Raw genomic sequence first — 21,540 nt, forward strand, 5'->3', positions numbered from 1 at the left:
TATAACCAAGAATTTTCTTCCAGGAGCTGGAAATCTTTGGATCTGTGCATGGGGCGATGGGGGCGGGGAATGTGGCGGAAAGCATGATCAACAGAATTGATTTTCTTAACTTGAAATAAGTAGCTAAGACAGGAAAGGAAAGAACAAAGCTATAGCAAATTGTCACTCAAGTTTGATTATTTTTGTGAGCTATGATATTTGCAATACAGAAAAAGAAGCTCTGGAATGCGACCTGATTTTAGGATAGTGATGTACATGAAATGGAAGGGACAGAAGGAAGAAGATGGGAAAATTTATATAGAAACTTCCTACTCAAAATAAGCTTTCAAATGAAAATTACAAACCATATAAATAAATAAATGCCTTGGTAATAATAATAAAAAAGAAATTAATATATTGAATATGTATTTGCTTTGGCTGAAAATAAAATCTGAGAAATGTCTGAAAAATTAAATATTTTTCAGATTCTGCAAGAGACAGATGAGAAAAATAACATTATTAAGATAGAATAATATTCTCAGCATTTATATGTAAACTATCATATGCCAGACATTGTTCCAAGAGTTTTACATATAACAACTCAATAATTCTTATAACAATGGTAAGAGAAAAACATTCATTTTGCAAATGATGACCCTGAGACAAGGAGAGTTTAAGTGATATGTCCAGTCTTACATAATAAGTGAAAGAGTCCACATTTGAACCTATGCAATCTGACTCCAGAAACTGAGCTCTCAACTACTGTATGCAAGAAATAATAAAAAAAAGACAGTGGGCTGAAATTGAATAAGTACCAGTAGATATAAAAATATTAAAATAGAAATTTTGACAGTGAAAATTTAGTCACTGAAATAAAAATAAGGCATTACCAAGATAAACTATAGATTTCATACAAAATGAAAATAATAAATGGGAAAATAATTGAATCTATTAGAATGCATCCCGGCAAGCAATGAGATAAAATGTCTGATTTATTTTCAAACATTTAAAAGAGATTTAGAAACTCCAAGATCTTAAAAATAGGAACTAAAGAGGAAAAGAATAGAACAAATCTTGGAAAAGCAAAAACTGAAGATAGATGACAATTTTTCACATAGAAAGAGACAAGAGTTCAAAATTGAAATTTCAATCCAAGTTCAATCCAATTATGAATTATCATAATTTATTTATCTCCCATGCATGTTTCCCTGGGAGGAACTATGCATTCAGTATGGACAGTTTAATTTTTTTTCTTTGTAATATGTATGTCATTTGTTTTCTTTTCTTAAGTCTTACTTCACTGGCAATAATATCCAGCCCTGTTGAATAAGACTGGTGAGGGTGGACATCCTTAACAATTGCAGGGGGAAAGCATTCCAATTCAGCCTTTCATCACTAAGTGTTAGCTATAGCTTTATGTGGTTGCTGTTTGTCAAGTTGAAGAAGTTCCCCATTCTTTAAAATTCTTTTATTTTTAATTTTTATGGGCATATATATATATACACACACATATATATATTTATGGGGTACATGATATATTTTTATACAGATATACCATAGGTAATAATCATATCAGAGTACATTGGGGATCCATCATCTCAAGCATTTATCATTTTAATGTTACAAACATTTCCATTATACTCTTTTGGTTATTTTAAAATGTATGATAAATTATTGATGACTGTAGTAACCCGGTTATGCTATCAAATACTAGATATTATTCATTCTATCTACTATACTTTTGTACCCATTGAACATCCCACTCCCCACTCCTATCCACTACCCTTCCCAGCCTCTGATAACCATCATTCTACTATCTCTATGAGTTCAATTGTAATTTTTAGCTCCCATAAATAAATGAGAATGTGCAAAGTTTGTCATTCTGCGCCTGGCTTATTTCACTTAACATAATGACCTTTAGTTCCATTCATGTTGTTGGAAATGACAGGATTTCATTTTTTTAATAGCTGAATAGTACTCCACTGTTCGTATATACCACATTTTCTTTATCCATTTGTCTATTGATAGACACTTAGGTTACTTGAAATCTTGACTATTGTGAATAGTGCTTCAATAAACATGGGAATGTAGATATATTCTCAACATATTGATAGCATTTTCTTTTAAGACAGGATCTTGCCATTGCTCAAGCTGAAGTGCCGTGGCTGGAACACAGTTCACTGCAGCCTCGAGCTCCTGAGCTCAAGTGATCCTCCCACCTCAGCCTCCTGAGTAGCTACGACTACAGGCATGCACCACCACACCTGAATTTTTCTTTTCTTTTCTTTTTTTAATAGAGGCAAGGTCTCACTACATTGCCCAGGCTGACCTTGAACTCCTGACCTTAAGCAGTTCTCTGATCCTGGCCTCTGAAAGTGCTGGGATTAAAGGCATGAGCCACCATGCATTTCCTTTGGACATACAGCTAGTCTTGGAATTGCTGGATTGTATGATAGTTACATTTTTAGTTTTATGAGGAACACCCATGCTATTTTTCATAGTGGCTGTAGTAGTTTACATCCCCGTCAACATTGTGTAAGTGTTCCCTTTCCTCCATATCCTTGTCAACACTTGTTATCATTTTCTTTTGATGATAGCCATTCTAAGTAAAGTGAGATGATACCTCATTGTGTTTTTGATTTGCATTACCTTGGTGATTGATGCTTTTGAACATTTTTCAGTGTACCTGTTTGGAACTAGTATGTCTTCTTTTGAGAAATGTTTCTTAATGTTTTTTGCCCATTTTTAATTTGTATTGTTTGCTTCTTTGCCATTTAGATGTTTGAGTTTCTTGGATATTCTGAATATCAACTTATTGTCAGATTTATTGTTTGCAAACATTTTCTCTTTTTTTGTAGGTTGTCTCTTCACTCGATTGTTTCTTCTGCTGTAAAGAAGCTTTTTGGTTTGATGTAATCTCTTTTGTCTACTTTTGCTTTGTTGCCTGTGTTTTTGAAATCTTATCTGAAATAATCATTGACTAGACCAATGTGATGAGGCATTTTACTTATGTTTTCTTCTAGTAGTTTCATAGCCTTAGTTCTTACATTTAAGGCTTTAATCTATTTTGAATTGATTTCTGAATATAGTTAGAGATACGGATGCAGCTTTATTTTTCTGCATATGGATATCCAATTTTTTTCACACCATTTATTGGAGAGACTGTCCTTTACCCAGTGTTTGTGCTTGGCACTTTTGTCAAAAGTCAGCTATAGATGAATGAATTTATTTCTGGGCTCTCCATTCTCTTCCATTGGCCTATGTGTCTGTTTTTATGACAGTACCATGCTGTTTTGCTTATTATAGATTTGTAGTAGATTTTGAAATTAGGCACCGTGATGTGTCCAGTTTTGTTCATTTTGCTCAAGATTGCCTTAGCTATTTGGGGTATTCTCTGGTTCCATACAAATATCAGGACGTTTTTTCTGTTTCCATAAAGAATGTCACTGGTATTTTGATAGGGATTACATTAAATCTGTAGATTGCTTTCAGTAGTATGGACATTATAATAATATTAATTCTTCCCATCCATGAACATGGGATATCTTTGTGTTTTCTTCAATTTCTTTTGTCAATATTTCTTAGTTTTCAGTGTAGAGATCTTTCACCTCCTAGGTAAAATTTATTCCTACATATCCTTTTTGGTAATTATTGTAATTGGGATTATTTTCTTAATTTCTTTTTCAAATAGTTTACTATTAGTGTATAGAAATGCTACGGATCTTTGTTGATTTTGTATCCTGCAACTTTACTGAATCCATTTATTGGTGTTAACATATTTTGATGAAATCTTTAGAGTTTTCTATGTGTAATATCATGTGGACAACAGGGATAATTTGACTTCCTTCTTTCCAATTGGGATTCCTTTTATTTATTTATCTTGCCTAATTTCTCTGTCTAAGGACTTCCAAAACTGTTTTGAATAGAGGTGGCAAGGGTGGACATTCTTGTTTTGTTCCAGATCTTAGGTTTCTTTTCAGATTGTGTAAGCCCTTCATGTTTTCCGATTATTCCTATTTATTTTTTGAGGCTTTCTAATTTTTATTTGTTTTGAGTATATTGATTATTGCTGCATGGAACATTTCTTTTTGTTGTTGTTTACTATAGTTTCTTTAAAATATGTCTCTCATAATTTCTAAGATTTTGATTATCTCTATGTTGGCTTGGAATGCCAAGTAAATTTTAACAGAAACTTGAACATGTTTGTATTATGTTTTAAAATTCTGATTGATTGTTATTATAATATTCCAGTTTAGTTGGCTTTCTCTGACATGACTCTGGCAGGGGAAGAGATGCAGCACCACTTACTACTGCTCTATGGAGGAAGACATTCAGGTTCCCACTCAGCTTCTGTTGACCCCCTGGAGACAAGAGGCTCCAGGTGAGGATGGGAATTCCAATTTCCCCATGTGAGCTCCACAGATTTCATGGTGGGGTAGGAAGAACGTTGTTAGTGGACAGTTGGAATGAAAGTTCCAACTCCCTACTTGGCATTCTTGAACACCATCTATATAGGGATGTTGGAGTACCTTGCTACAGACTTATAAGAGTCTAAGCTTCTCACTCAGCCTTTACTGGTACAGGTGTTGGTGAGGTCATAGTTTTATCTATGGTATTTTGCTGTAGTAGAGTAATTACGTAAAAGATTTTTTGTATACTAGGCTTCCCTTTTCCTGAATCTTTGGCTAGAAAGAACAGGCTTTGATTGGGGCATTTTTATCTGTGCTTATTGGTTGTTTCCATGTTACTGGCTCCTTCAACTCTAAGTATGAAATATCTGAGGCAAGAAAAAACAAAAACAAAAACCAAACACTAAAAATTTAGCCAACTCCTCACCATGTTGTTCTTTGGAGCCCATGGTCTTGAGCTTGTCTGCCTTCTTCTTTTCACCTTTCAGAGGCTTCTTATTTTAATTTACTTCGTGGGCAGAATAGGAAAAGGGATGTCTACTTTATCTTTGGCTTCCTCTTACTGTTGTTTTAAACAAAGAGATTCTGGCTTATTTTCTTTTATGCAGCAATAGAGAATTGAAACACATACTAAATTATTCCTTGAGTGTTATAGCCTTAACATTAAAATATACAAGGATATTATGAAAAGGCAAAAATCAGGCTTATCTTATACTTACCCAGCCCTGTCTTCCCAACTCTAAGGTGGCCAGGATTCTGGACCTCCCTCAGCTCTGGCTGTGAGAGGCATTATCCAAGCTTTCTTGGCCTGAGAAGACCAACATCTGACAGGATGTCTGTGGGCCCCATAATCCACAAACACAGCAAGAAATATCGGACACACACTGCTCCATTGAAATTTCCTGGGGCTATATCAGCTGCGTGTCTAGGTGTACTGTTTCCTGCTGTATATTATGATCAAGGAGTCCACAGAGATTTGGGAGGAATTAATCTCAGATGCTCAGTGTAGCCCAACAGGCTCAGAAATTGGAGAGCATTCCTGTGGCCATGAGGGCACGCTTTCACAGACAGTACATCAAGCTATGTCTTTACCTATTTCTGATACTTCTGACATTTTTGAGGCAGCTGTACTATTTTTCAGGTGACTAGCCTAAGAGGTATGTGCATTCTTCTCGTGAGAGCTTCATCCTAATTTTAAAACACCTGACTTGAAAAAAAACCCAAAAAACTATGATTGGTATTATGGATTGAATTGTATTCCCCTGAAGTCCATATTTGGAAGCCCTAGCCCCTAGTGTGATGATATTTGGACATATGGCCTTTCAGGAATAATTAGGTTTAGGTGAGGTCATGATGGGATTAGTGCCCTTATAACAGAGACACCAGAAAGCTTTATCTCTTTCTCCTTTGCACAAGGAAATAGAAGATGACTGACTGCAATTTAGGAAGGGATCCCTCACCAGAACCTGGACATGTTGGCCCCTGGATTACCCTGACTTTCAGGTTCCAGAATTGTGAGAACAGAAATTTCTGTTGTTTTAGTCACCCAAACAATGGCATTTTGTTACGGCAGTGTAAACTGACTAAGATAATCAGGTCATATCATAATTTGTTTGCATTTCCACAAACTCAAAGCATGAATTTCATTTCCTTCTCAGTTCACCATGCTGGTTTGCTTGTTTAGCACCTGGACTACTGGGAGTGAGGCTCCACCATATGTACAGTGCTGGTGTGTCTAGTGAAGGAAGGGAGAGGGCAATGAATCTCGAAAGAGAAAATCTACTACCAAAGATGAAAAGATCCTTTAGCACAATGATCCAGGAGTCCAGGGAATGTCACCAGAGAGATTGAAACTATAGGGTGTTAAATAATTCTTCTCAGACAGCAAATGAGGTCCAGCTAACACAGTTACTATTTTGGCTGGACTGGACTAGTAGTCATCCTGAGAAGTCATATTGGTCACCCTCCCAGGCCATCACAGCACAGTAACAAGAAATTAAGATTCAACTATTAAATCTATCTTTCTTTTAAATTTTACCTTTTGCAAATTCTTCCTCTCTGATTTTTGGCTAACCGGAGAGAATGACATTTTCCAATGATCCAAAATTCCATTTAAACATGGTAAAATTTAAGCACTTTTTAGGATCCTGAAAGGGAATTTCACTGAGATGTTTACTGACCTTTTAGATAATGAGGCTACATGAAAAGGAAGAACTCTGACTATCCTCAAAATAAATAAGAAAACAGAAGTCCTAAATGCAAGATGGTCTGTTCCACCCTATTTCTGACAGAAGAGAAGTCATCTCCCTGGCAGAGATACACTTGTATGAGAAAAATGATGTACAACATGCACCTTGGATGAGATGTAAACCTACAATCTTCAAAAATTACAACTTTTAAGCTTCTATGTACACTTCACTTTCCAAACACAGTTCTCTTTCTAGTTATAAAATGTGTCCAGCTATAAATGAACAAAAATTAACTTACAGGTTATACAAAGATCTTTCAAAGCTCAATTGAATTATTGGTTGCTACAAAAGTTGCTGGAAGACAGTACATGCTAAAACTGATGTTTGCATAGGTTTCTCAGTTTCTTAATTACCAATTTAGATCAGGGATCAGTATGAACAGACTGACATGTTCAAATGGGCAAGGTATTAGAGGAAACATGTTTTGAGTTGGATTCTGTAGAAGGAAAAGAGCCATCACACCACAGCTAAATACTTATTCCTGTTGTATGCAAACATCAGGCATACCATTTTTTGTTTCGTACATGTTTGAATATTGTCCCTTTAACACACACACACACGAATTATCATGAAAGATTTAACTTTCATTCAGTTAATAATAAAATAGTTAAATCTTCACAAAATGCGTGGGAGTCTATCCAAAATATTTTGCTTAAATATGAATAATTTAAATTTATCTTAACTGTTATACATATATAATGAAACACTAAGCAGCAATTACAAAGCATGTTTGTAGGATATTTGGATACCTGAGAAAGTGTCTGTGGCAGAGATACACAGCATGCTAATCATTCTATCTGCTTTTCCACCTTCCAGAACCACACGCAGGGGCACATGACCAGTTCTGGATAATGAAATATGAACAGGACTTATTTGTATCATTCCCAGACTAACACAGATAAAAATTTTAAAAACCCTTTTATCTCTTCCTTTGCCACTTTCACTTGATGAGACCACTAAAAGGAATTTCGTTAGCCTGGTTCTCTGAGTGGTATAGTTTAGAATGAGTGAGAAATAGCATTTGTGGTATGGCACAGAGGGATTAGGCACCTTGCCTGAGTTCATGGTTAGAAAACAGCCGCAGTCTACCATGATCTCTCATCTCATGGCATCCACCCTTCACATTTCTCCAATTTTGATTATATTTTTTATTATGACTATAAACTCATTCTCTGTAGTGTCCTGAATACTTCAAAGAGAGGTTAGGGATTTCTCTGAAGGACCCTTGGCAAAATAAAAAATAAAAAAACATTTAGTAACCAAATTAGTTCATAAACATAACACATAATTTTAGTTGTTTAGGAAATTTTAGGCGAATAAATAAAAACGTGTTACCCATCCAGTTTCTCATCTTGGAAATAGCTTAACCACAAAATAAAGCTGTACATGGGATTCATGTCAATGGAGTCTTTTAAAAAGTAGTATTAAAGCATTTTATCCTTTAACTCCACATTTCTTAGAGGTATGTCTGAGTGGTACTGAACATCTGGGACAAGGGAAATGTGTGTAGCAATGGAAATGAAAAATTTAAGTACTCTTAGAGATTTTCACTTAGTTCAAGCATGGCCTCACATTACGCTCCTAATTATCTACAACAGCATTTCTCAAAATATTTCATAAAATTCTAATTATACAGAATGGTTGTAAGGTGCTTTTGGGGAAAAAGAAGTTTTATCTGTGATAATATCAAAATTCCTTTACTGAGAAGGCTTCTCAAATTTTTAAGTACATTTTGACTCTATAAGAGTGGGACTTAGGATATTATGTTCATCCAAAGTACTGATTACAGACCTTTTTCCTTGTGAGTCATATCACTGGGCTCTCTCCCTGTCACACACAGGGAAGTGCTGATCCATGTTTTTCTGTCAAAGCAATTTGCTTTTCTGTATGTGGTCTTATCTTGAATCCAAGTTCAAGTGACCTGCCTTCTATCTCGTGTAACCCTCAAGACTGAGACTCCTAATTCCTCACTTTAATCTTCCATTCTGCTGGTCTCAGTGGTCCTCAGTGAAGAACTCACAAGCTTAGTATATTTTGCAGCTCCTGTGTGTGCTTTTAATGAACAGAGTGGAGACATCCTCTTCAGCTTTCTCAATAAAGAAATGCTGTGTGAGATTGGTTGGATAAAAACAGTTCATGAGCTAGTGATACATAGCTACCCCATTCCCAATGTTTACTGGAAATAGATGCCCCTTTTAGGTTTCAGAAAGGGAGAGGAAAATGTTTAAACTCATGTTTTTGTTTGTTTGTTTGTTTGTTTTTTCTGAATGTGTTCCATCTCTGATGACTATTTCTCCCATTCCAGATAAACCATAGACTCAATGTCTCTGTTATCAGTTTCATGTTACAACTACTTTTTTGTGTGTAGATGAATGTTCAAAAATAAAACATGAAAGTTCTGCTCATGAATTGTGGCATTGCAACACAATATAACTATCCAAGCTTCAAGACAATTCAGGCTAGAAATGTATTTTCTTGTTGACATTAGAGGGTGGGAGAGAGGAAAAGGTGGTGGGGTATAGTTAAGGAAAAAATGTGAAATGACACAACCATTTACTCAGCAAACATTTGCACTTTAGAGTACTGTAATACCCTTGCAAAAATTGGATCAACCACTCCCATTTTCTTACTTAATGTTTAAAATATGGTGACAGAATTATTTAGGGTTTCCAAAAGCTTCTTAAGCTGATAAACAACTTCAGCAAAGTCTCAGGATACAACATCAATGAGCAAAAATCACTAGCATTCCTGTATATCAATAACAGTCAAGCTAAGGGCAAAATCAGGAACAAACTCCCATTCATAATTGCCATAAAAAGAACAAAATACCTAAGAATATAGCTATCAGGAGGTAAAATACCACTACAAGAAAACTACAAACCACTGCTCAAATAAATCAGAGATGATACAAATAAATGGAAAAACATTCCATGGTCATGGATAGGAAAAATCAATATTATTAAAATGGCCATACTGCCCAAAGCATCCCATATAGATTCAGTGCTATTCCTATTAAACCACCAATGACATTCTTCACAGAACTAGAAAATATTATTTTAAAATTCATATGGAACCAAAAAGAGCCCAAATAGCCAAGGCAATCCTAAGCAAAAAGAACAAAGCTGGAGGTATCCACCTAACTTCAAACTGTACTACAGGGCTACAGTTTACCAAAACAGCATGGTGCTGGTACAAAAACAGACACACAGGCCAATGGAACAGAGTTAGAGATCCCCAAAATAAGAGCGCATGCCTACAACTATCTGATCTTCAACAAACCTGACAGAAACAAGCAATGGGAAAAGGATTCCCTATTCAGTAAACGGTGCTAGGATAACTGGCTAGCCATATGCAGAAGATTAAAGCTGGACCCCTTCTTTACACCATATATAAAAATTAACTCAAGATAGATGCAAAACTCAAAACTATAAAAACCCTGGAAGACAACCTAGGCAATACCATTCAGAACACAACTGGAAGCTAAGTGATGAGAACGCATGGACACTTAGAGGGGAACAACACACATGGGGGCTATAGGAAGGTGGATGGTGGGAGGAGGGAAAGAATCAGGAAAAATAACTAATGAGTTCTAGACTGAATACCTGGGTGATGAAATAATCTGTACAACAAGCCCCCATGATACAAGTTTACCTAAATAACAAACCTGCATATGTACCCCAAACTTAAAAGTTAAAAAAATTAAAAAACAGTTATTTAGGGCTTCAACAGTAGTTATCAATTACTCGTTTTCCACACACCACCACCACAATCACACATAAACACTTGAATTCCTTAAGGATAAGAAAACTCTGAACCACTGAGTAGCAGAACAGGCATCTTTGATCACTACTACTTTATGGAAAGTCAATAAGAATTTATTTTAGAGACAAGCTTATGGGCTGATCAGGAAATAAAAAGGTAATTCAGTTTGTTTCAGGAGTCTAACTAATATTTTGTTTTGTTTTTTTCTCAAGACGGTCTCCGTTTTGATACCAGTTAATATTAAGACCCCAAGAAGGAACTTTTCTACTTTAGCCTGAGCTAAACTATGTCTCATAGACCCATAAATTGTACATATATATGTAAAGTATAACAAATCACAAAAGTCTAATAAATGCATATTCTTTGATATTTTAAGTAAATACCCTTTTGGCATTTTAGTTCAAAGGCGAAGTTGGTAAGGCTTCAGGTGCAGCATTGGCATTAGATTATAACACTTTCAGACCTAATAGATTTGATGAAAAATGCAGATATTGCTATGAAATCTCTCGCAGAGTTAAGAGATCAGTCACTCTCATTGCTTTCTTCCATTGGCACCATAAGTGCGAAGCCCCCACATGTAATGAAAAGCAAAGGGAAGTCTCCATATGAGAGTCTCTCATCTTGACTTGTAACTCCCACAGTTCGTTGTGGGAGGAATCTGGTGGGAGGTGATTGAATTATTGGGGCAAGTCTTTTCTGTGCTGTTCTCATGATAGTGAATGAGTCTCATGAGATCTGATGGTTTTAAAAACTGGAGTTTCTCTGCACAAGCTCTCTCTTTGCCTGCCGCCATTCACATAAGATGTGACTTGTTCCTACTTGCCTTCCGCCAGGATTGTGAGGCCTCCCCACCCATGTGGAACTGTGAGTCCATTACCTCTTTCTTTTATAAATTGCCCAGTCTTGGGTATGTCTTTATCAGTAGCATGAAAATGGACTAATACAGTAATTTGGTACCAATAGAGTGGGGGCACTGCTGAAGATACTTGTAAATGTGGAAGCAACTTTGGAACTGGGTAACAGACAGAGGTTGAAACAGTTTAGAGGGCTCAGAAGAAGATAGGAAAATGTGGGAAAGTTTGGAAATTTCTAGCGACTTGGTGAATGGCTTTGCCTAAAATGCTGATAGCAATATGGACAACAAAGCCCAGGCTAAGGTGGTCTCAGATGGAGATGAGGAACTTGTAGGGAACTGGATCAAAGGTGACTTTTGTTATGTTTTAGCAAAGAGACTGGTGGCATTTTGCCCCTGTCCTAGAGATTTGTGGAACTTTGAACTTGAGGGAGATGATTTAGGGTATCTAGTAGAAGAAATTTCTAAGTAGCAGAGCATTCAAGTGTGACTTGGGTGCTGTTAAAGGCGTTCAGTTTTATAAGGGAAGCAAAGCATAAACGTTGATAAAATTTATAGCCGGACAATGTGATAGAAAAGAAAATCCTATTTTCTGAGGAGAAATTCAAGCTGGTCGCAGAAATTTGCACAAGTAACAAGGAACCAAATGTTAATCCCCAAGACAATGGGGAAAATGTGTCCAGGGCATGTCAGATGTCTTCACGGCAGCCCATCCCAGCATAGCCTTGGAGGCCTCCTAGAGCCCTAGGAGGAAAAAGTTGTTTTGTGGGCTGTGCTGTGTGCAGCCTAGGGACTTGGTGCCCTGTGTGCAGCCACTCCAGCCATGGCTGAAAGGGGCCGATGTAAAGCCCAGGCCATGGATTCAGAGGGTGCAAACCTCAAGCCTTGGCAGCCAACACATGGTGTTGAGCCTGCCAGTGCAAGTCAAGAATTGGGGTTTGGGAATCTCTGCGTAGATTTCAGAGGATGTATGGAATCGCCTGGATGTCCAGGCAGAAGTTTGCTTCAAGGGCAGGGCTCTCATGGAGAATCTCTGCTAGGGCAGTGAGGAAGGGAAATGTGGGGTCGGAGCTGACACACAGAGTCCCTACTGGGGCACTGCCTAGTGGAGCTGTGAGAAAAGGGCCACCATCCTCCATATCCCAGAATGGTAGATCCACTGACAGCATTCACCATGTACCTGGAAAAATCACAGACACTTTAAGTCAGCCCATGAAAGCAGCTGGGAGGGAGGCTGTACCCTGCAAAGCCACAGGGGCAGAGCTGCCCAAGACCATGGGAACCCACCTCTTGAATCAGCATGACCTGGATGTGAGACATGGAGTCAAAGGAGATCATTTTGGGGCTGTAAGATTTGACTCCTCTGCTGGATTTCAGACTTGTATGAGGCCTGTAGCCCCTTCGTTTTGGCCAATTTCTCCCATTTGAAATGCCTGCATTTACCCAATGCTTGTACCCCCATTGTATCTAGGAAGTAACTAACTTGCTTTTGATTTTACAGGCTCATAGGTAGAAGAGACTTGGCTTGTCTCAGATCAGATGTTGGACTGAGGACTTTTGAGTTAATGCTGAATTAAGTTAAGAATTTGAGGGACTGTTGGGAAGGCATGATTGGTTTTAAAATGTGAGGGCATGAAATTTGGAGGGGCCAGGGGTGAAATGATATGGTTTTGCTGTGTCCCCACCCAAATATCATCTTGAATTGTAACTCCCACAATTCCTACATGTTGTGGGAGGAATCTAGTGAGAGGTGATTGAATTATGGGGGCAGGTCTTTCCTGTGCTGTTCTCCTGATAGCGAAGCAGTCTCATGAGATCTAACGGTTTTAAAAACAGGAATTTCTCTGCACAAGCTCTCTCTTTGCCTGCCGCCATCCACACAAGATGTGACTTGCTCCTACTTGCCTTCTGTTGTGATTGTGAGGCCTCCCCAGCCACGTGGAACTGTGAATCCAGTTAAACCTCTTTCTTTTGTAAATTGCCCAGTCTGGGGTATGTCTCTATCATCAGCATGAAAATGGACTAATACACCACATTTCTATATAACTTTGTTACTGCCACAAGATGTGGATGGGGCCAATATTTTCCTGGGTCATACTCTGATATCTGGTAGTGTTTTAAACCAGAAAGGTTGTAGGTTTCACTCGCCCACACTAACTAATGAAAGACAGGGACCCAGCCTTGTTTTGTCTGCAATCTGGAGCCTTGGCTTCATTAGATATGCTGCTTGCATGACACTGGCATAAAAGAACTCAGCCATTTGAAAAATTTCCAATAATTGCAGCAAGATATTCAAGCTTGAAGAGAAAGTTTATACCATAGGAAAAATAAAATAAAATAGAAAATAAATGTACTCTGCTGAACTTATTTTTGCTTTGTTTGTGTTTTCCTTTTACTTACAGTTCAGAAACCCAGGCTAATGGCATCTGTTCTGAGAAACAGCTTATTAGTAAAACGAAACCTCCTGTCAACTGGAGAGATAACCATACATGGGCACTTTGACACAAACAGATGCTATGCACACTTCAGCATTTGAATCATCAAGATGGTATTGAGTCATGAGCTATTTTTTTTTTTTTGACTAATTGGTTCCCACTTTTATTTATTTATTTTTTTTGAAGAAGGATCAAATAAAGATATCCATCCTATTCTATGAAATCAAAATAAACTCTAACAAACTTGATTCTAGCACACATTTGCTACTGGGCACTTATTGTATGAACCAGAAATTTGTCTCCAAAGTGTCAGAGCAAATATTAATAAATGTATTTTATTCTCCTATTAGGAAATGATAAACCATGTGAGATGAACTAACTCTTCCAAAGCCCATAATATCATTCAGAAATGATCTCTTACAAGATTAATGTATGTTAATTTATCCTGACCATCGTCTATGAAAGTATGCCTAATAATTATGCAAGGATACTCTTAGCATGCATATTCCTTAAATGTTTCATCCAAGGTCAGCTACATTTGCTCCCTTGATATGCTAAAAGTTTGGAATGAATATAGAAAATAGCACGCAATTCCTTTAAGCTCCAGTGCTCTGACCTCAAGGTTCAGAGGACTTTGTAGGTTAAGAAAGAGAGTAGTCTCAATTATGTCAGAACTTGGCCCTCTAGTAAAGAAAAGGCAACAATATCCCAAAAGGTAATATAGAAAGAGAAAGTTGTACGGTAGCATATTGCAAAATAGATTTTGGTTTTTAGTAGTTTAGTATGTTACGGAAAATCAGACGGCGTAGACTAGCTGGTTTTTTCTCTAAGAATCCTTTTATGTTTGAACAAGAACGCATTGTTTTCTCACAACAAATTCCTAGAACCCTAGAGATTCTGCAAAACTGAAAAATCTACCAACTACAGCAAGGGAACTCTACCAGTGAAATACTGTGGCAACACCAACAGGTGTGTGAAAAGGTGCCACTGATGTGCCCAGCGTGCATTAGTACTGCAAAATGTGGGATTGGGACATGTTAAGATGTAGAGAACAGGTCTTTTCTCCAACTCATGCACCCTGCCTAATATCAACTGGCAATGAGGGCCCCGAAAGGGGCAGTTAATGCACTCCATTGAGGGATAGATCCAGGTTTTATGGCTACAGAAGCTTATGCACTCTAGGGACACTCCCTAATGAAAGAGGATCTAAAATCAGAAGCACAGAATCAGATACAAAATGAACACTTATTCCTAAAATATAGCATTTGGATAAATAATATATCCTTATTAATTAACTGCCTAACTCAATCTATAATATATTTTTACTCTTCATCTTTTGGTTGCATATTTTTTATGCTTTTGTAATATGTCAATGATTCCATGTTATCATCTTCCAGAGAGAAAGTTAATGCTGTCTTTAACATGATAGTTCTGTCTTGTTCCTTGTTTATTTCCAACTTTATTTCTTTTCAATCATCCACACACTCCCAGGCTTGGGTGCCAGAGGACACACTCATCTTGCAAGATGACCTGGGGCCCTGTACCTTCATGCCCCTGGGGAGGTGGCATAGATGGGGTAGGCATTTTCGTGGCAGCCTTTTCTGCTTTGACACTGCTATCATTAACTTCACTGTATGTGGAAGGAACAAACCACATAAGCATATTCCACTTAATCCAAACAAAATGTAATCACGTCTCCTTTTCCTTCAACCGAATGTCAGAAAGCCTGTGACTACTCCAACCAACCAACCTAAGGTTTTATCCAATTGCAGGAAAAAAAATAACATGTTAAAAACGTTTGCAGAAACGTATGACCACATGACCACTTCATTAATTTCATCTACTTCATGCTGAGTCTTCCTTGGTGTCTCCACATTTTGTGTTTGGCTGCTTGGTCTATGATTCTCTTAGGAATATTTTACCAATATAGAACTCCAATGCCATTTAAAAAATACCTTTCTTTATTAATTCATTTACATGTTTCGTTAATGGCATTTAAAAAAGTTACTTCTTTCACTTCTGTTAGAATCAACTGCTCTAATTGTTCCTGTTTTCAACAGAATTTCTGCTATAATAAATAACCTAGAGATTCAGTGTGGAACAGTAGTCTCTGTTTCTATCATTTACCTCATGATAAACTAATAAAACAATTTGAAGCTGCTGGCTTGTCTTAAGGTGGACCATGCAGTATCTACTATTTTCTATACCGTAGATATAGATTTAGATGTTTCAAAAACATCTAAAGATAGAATTTTTGTGAAATGTATTTTCTCCCTCACCTTTTGACAGTCTTCTCTTTCATAACCTTCCTTCCACTGACCTCTCTTTCACTCTGCAATCTTTTAGTCAGGAGTTCACTTCTCACCATCCTTCACTCAGAGACATTTGCTTTATGAATGTGATTGCAACCACTCCAAAAGAAGAGAATAACCTGCTGATCAAGCAAATGAGGGATTATTACTGACTGCAGTAAGTGAGACCACCACCATGACAGAGTCCAGTCAGAGTCTCAGTTGGGGGCATTCAGAATAGTATTTACAAGGTTTGGATGTCTGGGCTCAAGTATTAAAGATTGGTTTCAGCGTGGGGATTTTATGGAATTAGGCACAACCTGCCAGAAGAAATAAGCCAGGCCAGAAATTTGTTTTTCAGATCAGACCAGGTTCCAGTTCAGCTGCTCACCCTCCTTTCCCTGGAGGCCCTTGCAGACTTTATTTCTCTTCATTTCCTCCCCCTGATCAGCTCATTATGTTTCTGGGAGGAAAAATAAATAGTGCTAGCATAGATTACATTCTGTAAGTGAATGCTAAAACCCTAAAAATATTTTCGTGTGAGTGTATTTTATAAACTATGAAATAATTTACTAATGAATTTAAAGTGAGTCTGCATTAAAAAAAAATTCTATCTGCCTGTCATGGCCATCATCAGAATTCGAGAACCAAAATTTTCAGTTCTAAGATTTTTTTTGTTTATTTTGTTAGATAGTAGTGGCTGTTCATTAAGTGAAGACAAACATGGTATTTTGTTTTAAATTTGTCCATTCAAAATTATATATTCATTTTCATGATACGGTTTGGCTGTGTCCCCACCCAAATCTCATCTTGAATTGTAGCTTCTATGATCCCCACATATCATGGGAGGGACCCAGTGGGTGGTAATTGAATCATGGGGCTGGGATTTTTCCCATGCTGCTCTCATGATATTAAACAAGTCTCAAAAGATATGATGGTTTTATAAAGGGTGGTTCCCTTGTCTTGCCTGCCACCATGTAAGATGTGCCTTTGTTCCTCCTTTGCCTTCTGCCGTGATTGTGAGGTCTACCCAGCCATGTGGAACTGTGAGTCCATTAAACCTCTTTTTCTTTATAAATTACCTAGTCTTGGGTATTTCTTCATAGCAGTATGAAAATGGACTAATATACTCTATTTCAGTGATGAGAGAACTGACACTCAAAGAGCTTAAGGAAATTCCTCAGGGTCAAACAGATGTCTTCATAACCAGTGCTTTTTACACTACAACATGCCAAACAAAAATTTGTAAAGCTCTTTACTATAGTAAGGTGTACAGCCTTGAATTATTAGGTTAATAGGGCAATTGACTTTAGTAATGAAAGGAAAAGAATTCCCCTATATTGTTGAACATGCATTTTGAACTAGTTTCTATCAAGCATGCAATAGCTGTTTCTCTCCATATTACAGATGAGGAAACTAAGATTTGGGGAAGTCAAATAATATGGTCATGATATATAGTTGTTAATGGAAAAGATAGGCTTTCAATCCACCTTTTCATGACTTAAATTTTCTTTCTTTTTTTTTTTTTTTTTTTTTTTTGAGATGGAGTCTTGCTCTGTCGCCCAGGCTGGAGTGCAGTGGCCGGATCTCAGCTCACTGCAAGCTCCGCCTCCCGGGTTTACGCCATTCTCCTGCCTCAGCCTCCCAAGTAGCTGGGACTACAGGCGCCCGCCACCTTGCCTGGCTAGTTTTTTGTATTTTTTAGTAGAGACGGGGTTTCACCGTGTTAGCCAGGATGGTCTCGATCTCCTGACCTTGTGATCCGCCCGTCTCGGCCTCCCAAAGTGCTGGGATTACAGGCTTGAGCCACCGCGCCCGGCCTTCAATAAACTGGAAAAAACTGCACATACTTAAGTTAAAAGAACCAAAACTGCAATTCAGAGATTGCTGTTGGACCTCAAATACTAGCAACTTGGTAAGGCCTTATATTATTTACACATAAACTGCAAAGCCCATCAAAACAATTAACAAGAAAGACAGGAGACAAGCACATATAAGTATGTAGCCTGGGGAGCTTTGAGGGTGATTTCTTCTCTACTAATAAGTGCTCAGAGAGCAGTGCGAATCCCAGGGACTCCTGAGCTTAGAAATGTTCCACTACTTTCATCAGCACAGATGTAATCTATTAAAATAGTACCCTGCTGATGAATCCATCCTCTTCTCAGCGTTCTTCTCTACCTGTTAATTTTTAACAAAATCAGGTCATTTTGTTAGCATAAGATTAATTTTAAAAGAACTTCTCAGATTTTGTTTTCTTGAACTGTGTTAATTAGTCCTGCTTTAAGCAGCCTAACTATATTAGTTTCCTATATTGCTACTGCAGCATATTATCACAAATTTAGTTGATTAACACAATGGAAATTTATTCTCTTATAATCTGGAGGTCAGAGTCCTAAAGTCAAGGTGCCTGCAGGGCTGCATTTCTTCTGTAGGCTCCTGGAGAGAATCAATTTCCTTTCCTTTTCCAGCTTCTATAGGGGCCAACTACATTCCTTTGCTCATGGCCCATTTCCTCTCAGCACTTCAATCTCTGCTTTCATCATCCCTAGAAAAATTACACACTTACTTCCCATTTGACACAGCAACCCCACATCTCAAATTCTATCCCACAAACGCATTGGAAAAAACAAAACAAAACAAAAAATAATCATACATAAAAAGTTTTATTGCAACACTATATGTAATAATAAAAGAATGAAAGCAATCCAAATGTCTATCTGAGCTGACTGAATGAACTGTGGTATGATACATATAATGAAATATTATGCAGTTATATAAGAGGTAAAATAAAGTACTTATAGACAGATAGACCATATCTCAAGGATATATGGTTAAGCAACAAAAGAGAAAGAGAAATTGTTATATCATCTTTTATGTAATAAAGGGAAGAGGTATATGCACTTATATATTTCCTTAAATAACATATATATTTATGTATCTCCTTATATAATAAAAATAAAATGTTAAATTCCAAGGTATTTAACCTTTAAGAAGAGGAGGGGACAGGAATGAGAATATAGGGATGAAAATCAGATTTCTCTGGATATAACATATTTTATAGATTTTAATTTGGACCTGTATTAGTTTCTTAGGACTGCTATAAAAAATTAGTGCCTTTGAACTACAGCAATTTATTGTCTCATAGTTCTGCATGCTAGAATTTCAAAATCAAGGTGTTGCTGGGACCATCCTCCTTCTAAAACCTGTAGGAGAGAATCCTTCCTTTCCTCTTCTAACTTTTGGTGTTTGCCTGCAATCTCTGCCTCTATTCATGTAGCCATCATCTCCCTGTGTCTCTCCTCTTCTTCTAAAAACAGCAGTCATATTAGATTAAGGGCCCAGACTACTCCAGCATGACCTCATCTTAACTAATATTTGCAACAACCCTGTTTTCAAAGAAGGTCATTTCTGAGGTACTAGGAGTTGGGACTTCATAATATCTTTTGGCTGGGCAGCACACAATTTAGCCTATCATGAGCTATGCCAGTATTTTGCATATTTATTAAGCAAAATTACATCAAAATACAAAAAATAAAACCACTCCCCGAAACTGCAAAGCAAAATGAAACTAACCTATCAGCATAACAAACTGGTGGTTAATAACACCGAGAATAACTGTTTCAGGATGCTTCTAAGCGACAGTCATTGGGTTGTAACAGTTTTACAGTGATATATTTTAGGGACTAAAAGTGCTGCATGAATTCTTTAGCTGTTAGTTAATATAAGCAAATAAACAATTATGTTAATGTCATTAGAAACAGATTTTCATCATGAGTGAGTATAAATGTAAAGTCAAAGAAGTTAAGAAAAATATTGTAGTTCTAAGTTCTAAATTCTAAACTGGAAACATCAATATAAATTCATGGGGGGTGTGTGTGTGTGCGCATATTAAATATATTATATATATTTAAATTAGCATATCCAAGTGGTATCCACTAAAAGGTTCAATAAATTATGCTCAAAGCAGTAGAAATGAGCATCTAATGGACGGTTCATTTAAAAATAATTGAATCTAAAACAATATTTGGGAAAAATGGTGGATGGGAGGCAGGACTAACTTGAAACTCCCACTTAGATAGACAGAGGAGCATGTGGAGACTCACATCGTGAACTTTTGCTCCAAGAACCACCACGGGAACATAGTAGGAGAGCTAAGAGAATCCACACACCCTTTGAAGGAAGTGGCTTGCCACGTTAGACTCTGTGAGATAGCCAAAAACCTGTGAGTGTCCAAAGTGTGAGAGGGGGAATATCTGTTTCTGAACACACATCCACACTGGGAAACCTGAAGGTCCAGATCATGGGAGAAGGGTGTGACCTGACCTGGAGCTGAGATAAGTTTTAGAGAGCCCAGCGAAATATAGGGGTAGAGGAAGCAGTTGGAAGAGCCCTGTGGGCACAATGGGTCCCCAGGGGAGCCTTTCCTGATACAGGAATGCAGGTGGGGATGCATGAAATCTGCAAGCCCTGCTTGCTTTTTCAGTGGGGAGGCATGTAGCCTGGGGCAAGTTCTCAGCCCTGCTCACAGGCTAGCTAGAAACAAACTCAGTGCTACTGGGGGCGGGCACTGTGGGAGTGAGACTTGCCTTTCAGGCTACTTGGGAGCTGGGTGAGGCCTGTCATTGCCAGCTTTCCCCCACTCCCCTGGTGACCCTTATGATGCAGCCATAATGCTCCTAGAAATGTAACTCCATTGGCCTAGGAAATACACCCCAACCCCCACAGCAGCCACAGCAAGCCCCACTCAAGGAGAGTCTGAACTCAGACACACCTAACCCTACCTCCACCTGATGGTCATTCTCTACCTGCCCTGGTAGCCAAAGACAAAGAATATAATCTCTTGGGAGCTTTATGGCCCGGACCACCACCCGAGAAAGCTAAATACTTATCCAGGTGACCCTAGAGCAAGTTTGTATCCTCCTTATACTACTGCAATGGATGCTGTCTTGAAAGTGCCACCTCCTGGCTGGAGGCCAACTGACACAAAACCAGCACACTTAACAAATATACAACCAAGGACCCTCACAGAGTCCACTTCACTCCCCTGCTACCTCTACTGGAGCAGTTATTGGTATCCATGGCTGAGAGACATGAAGATGGATCGTATCACAGGACTTTTTGCAGACACTACTCACTGCCAGCTTGGAGCCTGCTAGCTGTGCTGGGTGGCTAGACCCAGGGGAAAAAAACAATCACTGCAGTTTGGCTCACAGGAAGCCCCATCCTTAGGAAAAGGGGGATAGCTTCATATCAAAGAAGCACTCTGTGGGACAAAAGAATCTGAACAACAACCTTTGAGCCCCAGATCTTCCCTCTAACATAGTACACCCAAATGAGAAGGAACTCGAAAAACAATTCTGGTAATATGACAAAACAGGGTTCTTTAACATCCCCAAAAGATCACACTAGCTCACTAGCAATGGATCCAAATCAAGAAGAAATCTCTGAATTGCTAGAAAAAGAATTCAGAAGGTCGATTATGAAGCTACTCAAGGAGGCACCAGAGAAAGGTAAATATCAATGTAAGGAAATCCAAAAAAAGATACAGGATATGAATGGAAA

This window comes from Macaca nemestrina, chromosome 11 (genome assembly GCF_043159975.1).
Source record: "Macaca nemestrina isolate mMacNem1 chromosome 11, mMacNem.hap1, whole genome shotgun sequence".
In the NCBI taxonomy this organism is placed as follows: domain Eukaryota; kingdom Metazoa; phylum Chordata; class Mammalia; order Primates; family Cercopithecidae; genus Macaca; species Macaca nemestrina.